The sequence below is a fragment of the Balaenoptera physalus genome (genome assembly GCF_965194825.1).
Source record: "Balaenoptera physalus genome assembly, chromosome: 8".
Taxonomy (NCBI): Eukaryota; Metazoa; Chordata; class Mammalia; order Artiodactyla; family Balaenopteridae; genus Balaenoptera; species Balaenoptera physalus.
The window spans coordinates 20,932,239-20,945,733 of record NC_138887.1 but is presented as its reverse complement, the minus strand read 5'-3'; the positions used below and the strand labels follow the sequence as shown (position 1 = coordinate 20,945,733).

General features: G+C 42.3%; 1 long non-coding RNA gene across 1 annotated transcript in view; it reads right to left on the bottom strand.

Annotated features, from left to right (window-relative positions):
• Window positions 1-13,495, bottom strand: part of LOC309666291 — a 48,021-nt gene that overhangs the window by 24,337 nt on the left and 10,189 nt on the right. The window lies entirely within an intron of this gene.

The window sequence follows — 13,495 nt, the reverse complement described above, 5'->3', positions numbered from 1 at the left end:
ATGAATTTGAGTATTTATTATTTATTTTTAATATAATTTATTTAATTGTAAGTTTATATAATTTAATTTTTAATGATGGCTGTGTTTAACAAACGACTTGCAAGATTCCTAAAAGTTTAACAATAAATTTCTCATAAGCCAGTACATGATGACTCTAGCATACCACTGTCTGTAAGCCACCTAAGATAATTTTGGAATTAGGTCGGGTATGAAAAATCATACACTTGTGGGGACTGTGCTTCTGGTAGGATTATGGATTGCAATTATGAAAATCCCTCCCTGAGAATACTAGATCCTGGATTAATTATAACCAACATACTCTTTAAAGTACTGTTGAATTATTTACAATAGCTAAGACATGGAAACAACTTAAGTGCCCATCAGTGGATGAATGGATAAAGAATATGTGGCATACATATCTGGTGGAATATTATTCAGCCATTAAAAAGAAGGAAATCGTCTCAATTTGTGACAATATGGATGGACCTTGAAAGCATTATGCTAAGTGAAATAAGTCATACAGAAAAAGACAACTACTCTATGATCTCACTTATATGTGGAATCTAAAAAAAACGAAACCCACAGAAACAGAGACCAGATTGGTAGTTGCCAGAGGCAGGGGCTGAGGGTGGGAGAAATGGGTGAAGGTGGTCAAAAGGTACAAACTCTGAGTTATAAGATAAGTAAGTTCTGGGGATCTAATGTAAAACACGATGACTATAGTTAACAATGCTATATTGTATATTTGAAAGATATACAATACAGTATTTGTATATTGCTAAGAGAGTAAATCTTAAAAGTTCTCATCACAAGGTAAAAAAATCTCTGTACCTATACAAGGTGATGGATGTTAACTTAGTGTGGCAAACATTTCGCAATATGTACATATATCAAATCATGTTATACACCTTAAACTTATACAATGTTATATGTCAATTATATTGCAATAACACTGGAAACAATAAAATAAAGTATTGCTGAGCTCAAATGAAAATATGGGAAATCACTCAAGTTCAAGGGGCAAAATAGGAGCAGTGAGCTAAAACCAGGTCTGTAGACAGTAAATGGAAAACAAAACCAAAAATAACCCAAAAAACAAGACCAAACAAACAAGCTTGGTTTGCCCTGAAGGTCAATGCTTCTGTCACACAGAGAACCAGAGAAAACAACTTGGACTATGCAAAGCAGGAGGTGCACCTCAGACTCTCACACTGAGCCAGGACCCTCAAGAGGGGTACACCCTTTCTGAGACCTCAGGGCAGAAAATTAATTCACCTCCCAGCAGAGGAAGCCTATCTCCATCATAACCCCGGGTGGAAAAAAATGAACTATAATTTTTTTTCTCAGAATTTGCATCCTTAGGCTTTATTTCACCCTTGTGTGGAGGTTACATTTACACTACTCATGCTATCAAGCTCTACTATAAAAATTAAAACAAGAGAATGAGCTGGGGACAGCCACCACGGGCACTCTGCTCTCTGCTCTTAGCCCTGGAGCTGGTGAGGCCCAGTCCCCTCCAGACGAGAACCCGTGCCCAGATCCCAGGGCCAGGCCGCGGTCACCTCCTGACGCTGCCAGGACCCCCGCCTCACTGCAGCTACCGTGCCTCCCTGGCCTCCCTTTGCCCCCGAGCAAGACCAAGATCCAGAGACAGGCCGAGTGGAGGCCGCCCTGGGACCTGGTCCATCCAGGTCTTCAGGGGCCTGCGGGGGCGGGGCACTATCCCGGAAGGCTTCCTGGAGGAGCGAAGCGCGAAGGATGGAAACAGCACTCCCTCCCTCTAGGCGGAGTTTAGTATCTTCATTTGACATGCCTTTTCCCTTCATAATGATTTATTTTCTTATTAATCACATGGACACCCTTTCCGCCACCTCATGTCATTTGGCTATAACTCTCCTCTCCTCTAGAACAACCTGTGGCTCCTCATGGCCAGTACGACTACGTCCAAAGCCCTCAGGTCTCGCACAGGTACGCTGCCTTTCTGGCTTCTTTCACACCCCCTCCATCTGCTGCAAGCTCCATGTACAGATGGTTTCATCACTACAGCCTGAGCCCAGCAAACAGCGTGAAGAATTGCTCAAAGCAGCAGCAGGATCACGTGGTGCCACTACCTGCCTAGCTGCAGACCTACTCCCTGAACTATTTTGCAGCTCACAGCATCTCTGTCCCCCCAGAAAAACAAAAACTGATATAACATTTAAGAGCTTCAGATTTAATTTTTGATTTTTCCACTCTACACTTCCTCCCCGAGCATCAGTATCCTGTAAGGGCACTACTGCTCACATGGTTAAATGCACACTGCATGAACTCTTATAACGCAGGAGGGACCCGCCCAAGTGTGCCCAGTGTTCTTGCCAGACTGGTCTCTTCTCTTTCCTTATTCCCTCTCCCTCCCCCTTACGGTCTGTAAAAGTAAAATGAATGAATGAATAAATAAGTAAATAAATAAATATTTTTAAAATATAAATATAAATTAAAACAAAGTGGTGAAAGTGGTGTCAGGTTGGTAGCACTACCTAACGCCCAAGCAGAAGCAAGCACAAATTCTCTGGAGAAACAAAGTAAGTTCAATCAAATGTTATTCCTCAGTAAAAAATTACCAAATATAGAAGGAAATAAATCAACATGGGTGGGAGTCAGGAAAAACAAAACACAATAGATTTACATCTCCAAGAACCTCAGATGTTAGAACTACTAGGAACAAAATTACTATGTATAAAATGTTTAAAGAAGATGGAATCAGAAAAGGATCAAGAAACAGAGAACCAGAAAGATTTGAAAATGATTCATGTGAAAATTTTAGAAAGGAAAAATATCAAAACTAAAAATGACGAGTGGATTAAACAGTAGATTAGATATACTGTAAAAAAAAAAAAAAAAAAAAGGCAGCAAACTGGAAGATAGATCCAAAGAAATTACCCAAAATTAAGCAAATAGAGGCATGGAAATAGAAAATATGAAAGTAAGGAGAGATGGAAGATAGAATGAGGTTTAACAGATGTGTGATTCAAAAGGAAATAATAGAGAAAATGTAAAGAAATATCAGCAGAGAGTTTTTTTTAAATTCATGAGATATTACTACACAGACAAGAAGCACATAGATAAATGAAAAGAAAAAGTCCTCACTTAGACCTGTTGCAGTAAAACCACAAAAGAAGAAAGATAAAGATGATCCCAAAAGCACCCAGAGAAGAAAGACATCTTGGTTACAAGTAATGACAAATAGACCAATAGCCAACTTGCCTACAGTTACACAGGAAGCCATGAAAGGGTGGGAAAATCTCTGTTGAGAGAAAATAACTGTCAACAAAGAATTATGTAACCTTTCAAGAAGACAGGTGAAACAATCAAACTGAGGGAGTTTACCACCAACAGGACCTGCACCCAAAGGGAGGATATACTTCAGAAGAAAAGACAGGGCTGAGAAAAGACTGCGAATAAAGAAATTGGTAAACATGGAAGTAAATATAAATGCTAACTATATAAAATAATAACAATTTCTAATTTTTAGGGTTTAAAAAAGACATTAAAACACTCAACAATAGCTTGGAAGTAAGGAGAGGGGTTCTGAGTTAAAAGTGGTGGAATGTCCTTATTTTTACAGAAAAGGAATTAAGATATTGATTAAATTTGTACTGATAAGTATGCATATAAAAGTTTCAAGGACAAACACTAAAAAAAGTAGAAATAGAGGGTCTAACTTCCCGATCAGTAAAAAGAGGAAAATGGAATAAGAAAACAAGCAAGCGAACAAGCAAGGAAAGGCAATCCATTCAAAAGACAGTAAGAAAGATGAGAAAAAGGAGCTGTGTATTTAAATGGTGAAATGAAGGATGGTCACCAGGAGGAATGGACTGATTAGGGAGCACTCCTTCCCTTGACTAACGTGCACCCACCCCTTTGCCCCCTTAAGCCAGGTTGTCTCCAAGTTCAGTAGCTGCCTGGGTGGGCAGTTGGGAGCAAAGGGTGGGCAAGCAGGTGCCCAAGCTCTAGACACCCTTTTTCAGAGGAGAGGGAGGCTTTGCCCTTTGGGTTCCAAATCCATAGCCTTTCAGGATCTCCTGAGCAACCCTGGCTCAGCCCGATTCTCCCTCTGCCGGCTACCTCCCCGAAGTCTGTTTAGTTGCAGTGCAGAAGCGTGAAGTGTCCATTTTACAGCTAAGGTCTCCTGAAGCACAATTAACGATGAAGTGGATGGGCCTGGACAGAGTGGTGTGGCCTAATGCTAATCCCTGCTGCACCCCTCATGGCGGTGTAAACTCAGGACACCCGAGTCCTGCGTTTATTTTCGTCTGCGCAAATGAGGAGGCTGAACTAGATAACTGGCTAGGTCCTTTACAGCTCTAATATCCCTTGATTACGCTCTTCATTAAATGTGCATCAGGTATATTCACTTGTAAGCTTTATTTTCTGATAATATTATACTCTGCTCTTTGTGCACAGCCCTTATAACTTGCTGCTTATATGACATGTTCATTTGCTCACAAAACACGATAGCAATATTCCCTCTAATAACCTTGTATTCAGTTACTATCTTTCTTAATATCACTTTTCTAGGACCTCAAGTAAGAAGACATTTAAAAAATAAAAAATAAAAGAAGTAAAAAACCCTCCGTGACTCTGCTTCACTATGATATATGTCCTTTGCCTTTTCTCATCTATTCAGGTGCTTCAGGTCTGCTGAGTTGGCTCAGATCTTAAGTCCTCCACTCTGGGGACCTAATGGACCTTTATCTGCCTGGATTCAGAAGCCAAGTCCTCCTGACAGCACCCTGTTCCAAATGTCCCTTAAGTAGCTAAATTAAATGGTCATTGTCCACCATGATCCTCCTTGATTGAAGTGATGCTTCTGAAGTGATTAATCATAGGGTATTGCTTCACTAACTGATCTCATTAAACTTTCAAGGTTCTGGACTCCAGTCTCCAATGTGTTTACTCCTTTCCACACCTTTGCCTCAGACAGGGTTAGTGCCCATCACTCTCATGCAGAGGGCACCCCAAAGCCTAATGCTCCTCCCCTCCTACCTCTCGGGCTCAAATTCATCCACCTGCTCCACTAGAACAGCAGCTGGGAAATGGAGCAGCCTCCTCCCCGACTGAGCACTCAAACCCCACCTGGCCCTCCGTCTTGTGTGTGGGCCTTGTGCTCAGTGGACAGCCAGATGCAGGAGTCCAGGACCAGGGTGCCGACCTCTCACCCCCACCACCCCCAGTTTCTGCTCTAACTCTGTGAGAGCATTCACTCTTCGTTAAGGTGTTGGGGGTATTCGCAGAATTCCCACCTCAGTCTAACCGCTGGCACCTTGTGTAATCTCAGTCAAACCAGGCAAGCTCTAGGCATCCAGGACCATCAGAATAACCCTTGCCACTTGGCATTGCTGTGCCAAGCTCATTTAATTCCTGTAATACTGTCAAGAGGGTTGATATTCAGCTGGTTGGCACCAGTAAGTCCTAATGAGTGCTTTACAATCCACATCCACTATCACTGAGCTGTGCCTATGCCACACCAGTTGTGAAATGTACTAAATACACCCTGGGGGTAGACGGCACTCACAGTTTATAGATGAGGAGACTGAGGCTCTGAGTTGCCTGGGAAGAGGGGTAGGGCACAAGGCATCCATTTTGCTGGTGCGGACCATGGCAGAGGCAGGATGGTCCTGGAGCTAGAGGTGTGCAGCGGCTTTCTGGTCATGGTTAAGACAGCAGCTCTTTGGCCGCCCAGGTCTATAATGTGGTCTGGAAGGTTGTTCCTGGAAGCCTGAGCTACAGTCCATTTCTTCAAACCCTCCGAATTCTATAAAATACCCCCCTTAATAAATGCCTTTGTCAATACCTAAATGTCGAACTAAAAGTATAAAACTCTTAAAAGAGAACATAGGCATAACTCTTTGTGAGCCTGATGGTTTCTTCGTACCAAAATAATACCAAAAGAACAACAAAAGGAACAAATAGATAAATTGGACATCACTGGATTATTAATAGGTAGGGCTTTGGTGACCCTGATAAGAGCAGTTTTGGAGGAAAGGAAGAGGAGAAAGGTAACAAGATTTGTACATGGAAGTAGCAACGGGCATAGAGAGACTGTAAGAGATACAGCAGGGGATGAATCAGCAAGACTTGGCAAGAGAAAAGATCTTTCCTTGTAGTACAAGAAAGAATGAAAAGTCAAATATGGCAATAGTTAGTTAATTAACAAAAATGCTTTGTATTCTGAATTGGCTTACCAAGTGTGCAACCTCTTTAGTGCCATCAAAAGAAAAGTGGCTCAGTAATAAAAAATAAGAAATAAGAGAAAGTACACAAAAAATTTTTACAGTGTTTCTTCCTGATTGAGGGATAATAGATCATTTTAATTTTCTTCTTTATATTTTTAAATCAGAAAAAAATTTTTAAGAAAATAAATTCAAAGAGTTTTTCAAATGTCATGATATACAATAGGAATAGAAAAAGGTAAGCTTTTCCTCTCTTATCATCTTCCCTCACTTGCCACCCTGCCTAGGTTTGCTGAAAATTCGCAGGTAGGCCAAACCTCCAGAGGTTAAGCAGTTTCTACAGAGCTGGTTCTGTTTAAATCAGAAAAGAAAACTCCCAGACACAAAGTAAGAAGGTGTCATTCCACACTTTTCCGAGGGAGGTAGGACTGTGTAAGGGTTACGAGCAAACCCAGAGATCCTGACAAGGCGCCGCCCCTTACCTGTGAGTGGCCTAGAGCCCATATGTAATCTTCCTAACTGCGTCTCCTTGAGCTAATGCCCATAGATGGGTTATGAGTTTGACAGCTTTCAAAGGGCAGCAAAAACCTCTGAATGTTAGAGTATCTATGCCCAGAGACAGAGTACCAGAATTTAGAGTTTTAACAATATCCTGTGTTGATCTTACCTGAACTACAGAAGACTAATCAAGCCCTTCAAATAGTACTCCCCACCTGCTCTCTCCCTGATGCCCACATCCTGTTAATTATCCAACGTAATAGCAGACTTGATGATCAACGTCAGCAATGAGGCTAGGGAGCTGAAATTACAGAATTACAGCCTCTAAGATGACTTGAGGTTTTAAACCTTGCTATTTAAAAAACTGCTCAAATTTTTAAAATTCAAGCAATCCAGAGAAACAAAAAAAGAAATGTGATTTTTCATATTAGCAAAGGAGCTCAGCAAACCGTAGCCTGCAGATCTGCAAAACCCATGCCAAATGAGACAGGGGCTCCCCACCAAAATGACAAATGCAGGGTAGACTAAAGCATGGAAAGAAGACATCCCAGGGATAAGGAAGTTCAACTCCTTCACTTGACGGAAAGGTCGGGGGCATCTCCCCGCTGGCCCATGCCCCGTTCTGCTCATGACTTTTCTCCCATCATTGACCCACAATGACAAGCAGCACGAGGGCTGCCGTGTGGTCAGACCTCAACCACACAGGCTCTCCGCACAGGAAGCCTCCCCTCAGGGACGCTCTGGCTCCTCAGGCTCCCGACGGTGGAAGTTTCCAGAGTTTATCAAAGGCCGCGAAGGTGGAAGGGGGAGAATCCAACAGCAAGCTCTCTAGTTTTTCATGAACCAAGCCCATCAACTGAAAAGCAGAGAAGCAATTCCTACAGGAAGGTTCAAGGACAGAAAAGAAAACTAGGGCTTCCCTGCCCCAACTTCTCCAGAACAAAATTATGTTCTCTATTCAAGGGCCTCCACTGGGCAGCTCCACACTACTCTTCTCATCTTACTCCAAAGGACTCTCTTCCTGAGTAAATATTACTGGAATCTCCCAGATGCTTATCCCCATTCTCCCCTCTCCCCTGAAGTGCCTTTGTCCTGCCCATTTCCACCTATCAAAATCTTACCCTTGAAAACCCAGTTCAAATCACTGCTCCCCATGAATTCATCCCTGATTACCCCGACAGGAAGCAGTGACTCTCCTTTGAAATTCAAAGAGAACCACGAGTTAAGCATCTTCTTTAGCCATCAAATGAAGAATAAGTATGACAAGAGGCACCATTCTTAAATACTGAAGAAAACTTCCTGAAGAGTAGGAGCTGTTCTTGTGTTAATATCCTTCCTCAGTACCAGGCAGAGAAGGGGCTTCATGATGAACAAATGAATGAACAAACGAACAAAAGAAAGAAAAATCAAACCTTCATGTTCCCATCTCCTCAGCTCAAGAGACAATCAACCCCTCCAAATAAGATAACTCTCCTTTTAATGACAGTTTTAACCCAGGTGCAGCTCAGACAATATACTGATGGACTAGACAGATGATCATCAAAAATGTGAAGCATGTTTGTCCTCAATATTAAGTACTAATTTTATTACTTCTGTTTTTTCCCTTCCTTTTCAATAATGAAATAAACCTCAGCCCCAGCAAATGGCAAATCTCTATTCTTAAAATACATTTAGATTTTACTAATTTACTTTGCTTATGCATAATTCAAAGGGGGATTTTATTTCAGTGCTTTATTTGTGGCTTCTAGTTATTATTCCCTCTGGAAAAGGCCCTTCACATATATTAGGTCTAAAGTTCCACTAAAGGTTTTTGGGGTCTGTGTTTTTAACTTCATTTTCTTAAGGTTGTAAAGTGGAAGAATGAGTTTAGGTGATTGTTTCATGGTGGTGTTCAATTTCTAGGACCCTAAGAACCCTAGAGAGGACTGATGGGAGGACGAGGGATGAAATGTTGAATACCAGAATATGGGCCTATGGTTTCCTGGAAAAGGTCTTGTTCGGGCCAAAGTCTCTAATTGCAGAGGAAATGGCCTTATTCAGAGTCCAACAGGCACCTTCTCTTAAAAGCCAGGAACTATATTCCTTAGTGCCTGAGTAAGCATGGTTTTAAAAAAAAAAAAAGAAAGAAAGAAATCCATCTTACACCAGCACTGTGATATACGGCACTCTCTATACTGTGGAGAAACTGCAAAAAAATCTCAGAGACTTAAGAGATAAGCACTGAAACCCCCTGGCAGGGCAGGCAAGAGAGCTGCCCTGTCCATCTCAACTTCCCAGGCTGCCCCCATCAAGTGGGGTGTAATCAGTGTGCTGTCAGAGTTTCCTCACCTCTGTGAGAGCAGAGATAACCCATAAGATGCTTAGATAAAAGCTGACTTTAAAAATAGTACCCAATTGCATGCCTGGGGTATTGGGAAGGGTTTACAGACAGAGGGGACAAGGGAAAAAAGGCAGATGGTCAGACTTACCATCTACCAGTAGGATGGCTCCTCGAGAAGAGCTTTCTAAGCCACTCCAGGTGTCCTTCCATGCTGCCTTACCCAGAAGCAGCCTCCCGGCCAACTCTATGCTTAGGCCCTTATCTCTGGAATTCCTGAGCTGAGTAAAGACCTGCCCTTGACAGAGATCAGGGAGTCAGACTTCTTAGTGGCAGACAGCGGGAAGTCGTGGAGACCATGGAGAGCTTCAATGAGAATCTGTGGGAAGGTGGAAAACAGGCTCCAAGAGTGGGCAGGAACAAAGGGAGGCTACACAGTGAGAGCACAGCCAGACTCTGGTCCCAGAACCGCCTGACCGAACACTGCCATGGAATGCCAGACGGTGTGTTGCTCCAGGCTCACCTCTACTACTGAGGCCACCGTAGGAAGCTCTACCTCTCCCCGTGTCTTCGTGCCTGTGGCTCTGCTTGGCTAAGCCCTGGCACATGCCCACGTCCTGGCTGGCCCTTGTGCTCCACCTAATCTGGGGTTGTCCCCCAGTAGGAAGGGTGTTTGGATACCCAACAGTCAAAACAACAATCTCAGGAACAGCTCTGCAAGGTCCAGGAACCTGGAGTCTGAGGTCCTGTGGGCCAAGCTGATGCCAGAAGTCCTTGGCACCACGGCAGTTACTCAGTCCTAACCTCCTTCATGGGGAGGCTGACCCAGGGCTTGCTTTTGCTGTTCAACGATGACCTCTGGCTAGACCACAGCATCATGGACTAAAAGGGGCTTGGAGACCACCTAGTCCAAGAGCATAGATGAGGAAACTGAGGCTTCCAGAGATCAAGCCCCTACCTCCTGTCCTCTGACTCTTGAAAGTCAGAGTGTGGATGCACTGCACCTCAGTGGGAGTGTGCACCTCTGGCTTTAACTTCCATGGCCATTGGCTATGAATCAGTCTGAACCTGAATGCATTAAAATGTAATGGTTTTACTATCCTCAAAATAGAAACACAATTTCCCACCCAACATTTTCCATCTACCATTCTCCTTGCTGAGTTTTTTCTTAGTCTTCTGCTACCAAAATCTCTTGCTGAAATAACTCTGCCTGTTTGCCTGTTATACTCCTAAGGAATATGTCATAACTGCCTGGGGTCAACTGATTAATATTAGCCAAAATCTGAAGCTCTTCTGTGACTGGTTCAGAAAAAAAAAAAAAAGGGCAGGGGGATCTGGTGTTATCCCAAGGACTTGTTAGGAACAAGTGCTCAAGATGGTAGGAATGACAAAATGGCATTTCTGTTTACAAATCCTGTGAACACTATAAGATCCAGCCAGTCCTCCTGGTGATGCCTGTCTTGATCTGCCTGATGACTGAGCCTTTATCTTATTTAATCAATTCAAGAAATATAAACTAGCTCCATTTCATTAGTGCTTAAAATGCCATTAAGATTAGGGCATTCAGCGGTGAACGGCTGTATCTGTGTTGTATAACGTGGAACATCTATTTTAATTGTGATGAATTCTCTCAAACTAGTCAACTAATGTCTTTAAGTATTAACGGGAGCAGGGAGACACAAAGGATGTAAAAAAGAACTCATCAAACATAGAAGTATATACCATCTTTGACTGATTTCAAGACTCACTTTTTCAGATTTAACATCTCTCAATCAATGGCAGTGCTCTTTCTTAGTGATTACACAGAATAATGATATATTTTACAATAGACAGCATCTTAGATTCAATAAAACACTGAACAAGCTACTTTTTCAGATGAAATTACTGGTTTATGATATGGGAAAAAACAGAATGTAGCCATTTCCTTATCCTAACATCTGCATGTGGAAAATAAGATTATGCATAGCGTCTATGAAGTAATGAAAATTGCAAAGGTTATGCTTTCTTTGCTCCAGTCCACTGTGGCCCACGTTACATTTAGTTTCTGGTAAAACCAGATACCCAAAAGCTTCCGTTAATCTCTAACATGATTTACCGTATTAGAGAAACACACTGATTTGGTGACCATGACTTTGTCAAGGATCGTCTTATTAGCAGAGAAAAGTAAAATATCAAATTTAACCTAGTTACAGAAGAATATACAAAAAAGTGAGGACCTGACTTCCACCATAGGATCAGTAGACTCAGTAGTGTTGCTTTTTCTTTTCTTTCTCCTTATTAAAACAAACAAAGAAACCAAAAAAACCTGACATGTTCTGAACACTATGGATAATGGTCTGACCTATTAATAGCACTTCCTATGAGTAACATGCCTAAGCCTTCCAAGGTGATAAAAGTCATCCCTGGAATCCAAAAGATGGATGCCAAGCTGTTTCCAGCGTGTGCGTTGTAGCCGAAGCATGATGAAGACAATTTATAGCTGGTTCAGAGATGAGCAACAAATGGTTCTTGGTTTTACTAACAGGTTTGATGGGAAACTTAAAGAATGGGGTTTTGAGTCTGAAAGAAATGGCTGGAAGGGGACTGATTTTGTAAACATGATTTAGCATATAATTATAACCAGAGTTGTCATTTATTAAGCAATTTCTATTGCCAACATTTCACCCCCATCTTATTTCTGGTAACCTTTCTAATAAACTACCCACACTTCTATATAAGAAATTTGTCTCAGAGTGGGTAAGTTCTGCCCCAAGATCTCACCTCTGCTGGGTAAGAGCCAGGACTCACATCAGGCCTGTTACCTCCAAGACCCATTCACGGTCGTCTTAACCTGGGCCTTATGCTACTGCTCGATGGTCAGGATTCTCTGCAGGCTTCTAACTGTGACTTTGTTCTTGAACAAGTGTACTGTGAGTCAGATTGGGTCTGAGATTTGAGTGCTACTGCGCTGCACTCTTCGTCAACGGGACTCTGTGTGCTGGACAGACCCTTCCCAAACCTGACACCTGAGCTTACAGGCACTTGGAAGAGATGAGCCAGTGATCCTGCTGGCACGTGGTGAGCACAGACGAGGTAAATGCTTGAGGAGAGGGCTTGGGAGTGAAGGGTCTTCTTTCATGGCAGTGTGCCTATGGCTCTCTCTCCCCACTTAAAGGGATATGCTCCCTCTCCCACCCCGGCCCTTACTCTCAGAAGTTGGGGAAAATTTCTCTTCTTTTTGATGCACTCTGAAACCTTGAGAACTGGAGACCTGAACTTAAGCTCTAGAGTCCCCTCTGGGTTTGTCCTAAGAGGCCTTATGGGGCTCGTGCAGATAGGTCTCCTGCAGCCCCAACGGCACAGCAAAGGATCCTAAGGTGGGTACACATGCCAGACCACACTGGGACCTGTCCTGCAGAGTCAAGGCAGAATCAGAGTGCCCAGATCGGGGTTCAAGCCACAGTTTTCTGAGTGTCAGTCAGTTTCATTAAGTAGCTATATCTTGCTTAAACTTAACTCGGTATATTCCAAGAACTTTCACAATTCAGCATAGATGTAATTTTTTAAAAATTATTTTTGTAAAAAAAATGTCATCTCATTAACATAGCAAAAGACACCCTTATGGCTCTCAATACCTAAGAAATTCCAAGGGTTTAAGAGCTCTGTGCTAGGAATAGTGGATGAAGACCAAACATACATTTCTTATCATAAATCACAGCATCACACTACCTAAAAAACATGCCTTTGTAAAACTTATTTTAACTGTTGGAGGACCTGATATTGACGGACTCAATGTGAAGATGTCCTTAGAAATAATAATGCATGACAGAGAAACGGCAGTCAATGAGAAGGGCAGTCAGCACCACTGGGTGAGAAACTGAATATACAGACAATTACCAAACCGTGTATAAAAACAGAACTCTGACCCACAACTTACAGCAACCTGCCCAGGAAACCAACCCCCTTATTATACAATAATCAGCCCATGAAACCAGCCTGCTATAAGTCAGCCTTGCAGGAGACTGGATTGCTATCTCTAATAATAATCCAAGAAGCCAAACAGTAACTTCTATGATAACTGGCTCAAAATGACAAGGACTTGACTAATAACTGACAGCTTCTCTAATTTTTATCCCCACTTCCAATTTAGGAACAGTCAGAGAGACCCAAATATGTACACCATAAAATACCTTGCTTTTAGGCTTCTAGTTAGCCCACCTATGGCTTCCTCATGCAAACAGCTTCCAATCAGGGCATACCTGAAGCCTTCCCTTTTTTCCACTATAAGCTTTCCCACTTTCCTACTTGTCTTTGAGTCTCTGCTAAAATGCAAGTGACAGTGGCTGACCCCCTTGATATATCAAGATCTGAATAAATAGCCTTTGCTTGTTCTTAAAAATAAAAATTATTTTTATTGTGAAAGGGACATGTGCCCATTGCAGAAAACTTAAACAGTAGAGAAGAGCAGAGAAAAGAATATTAATACCAC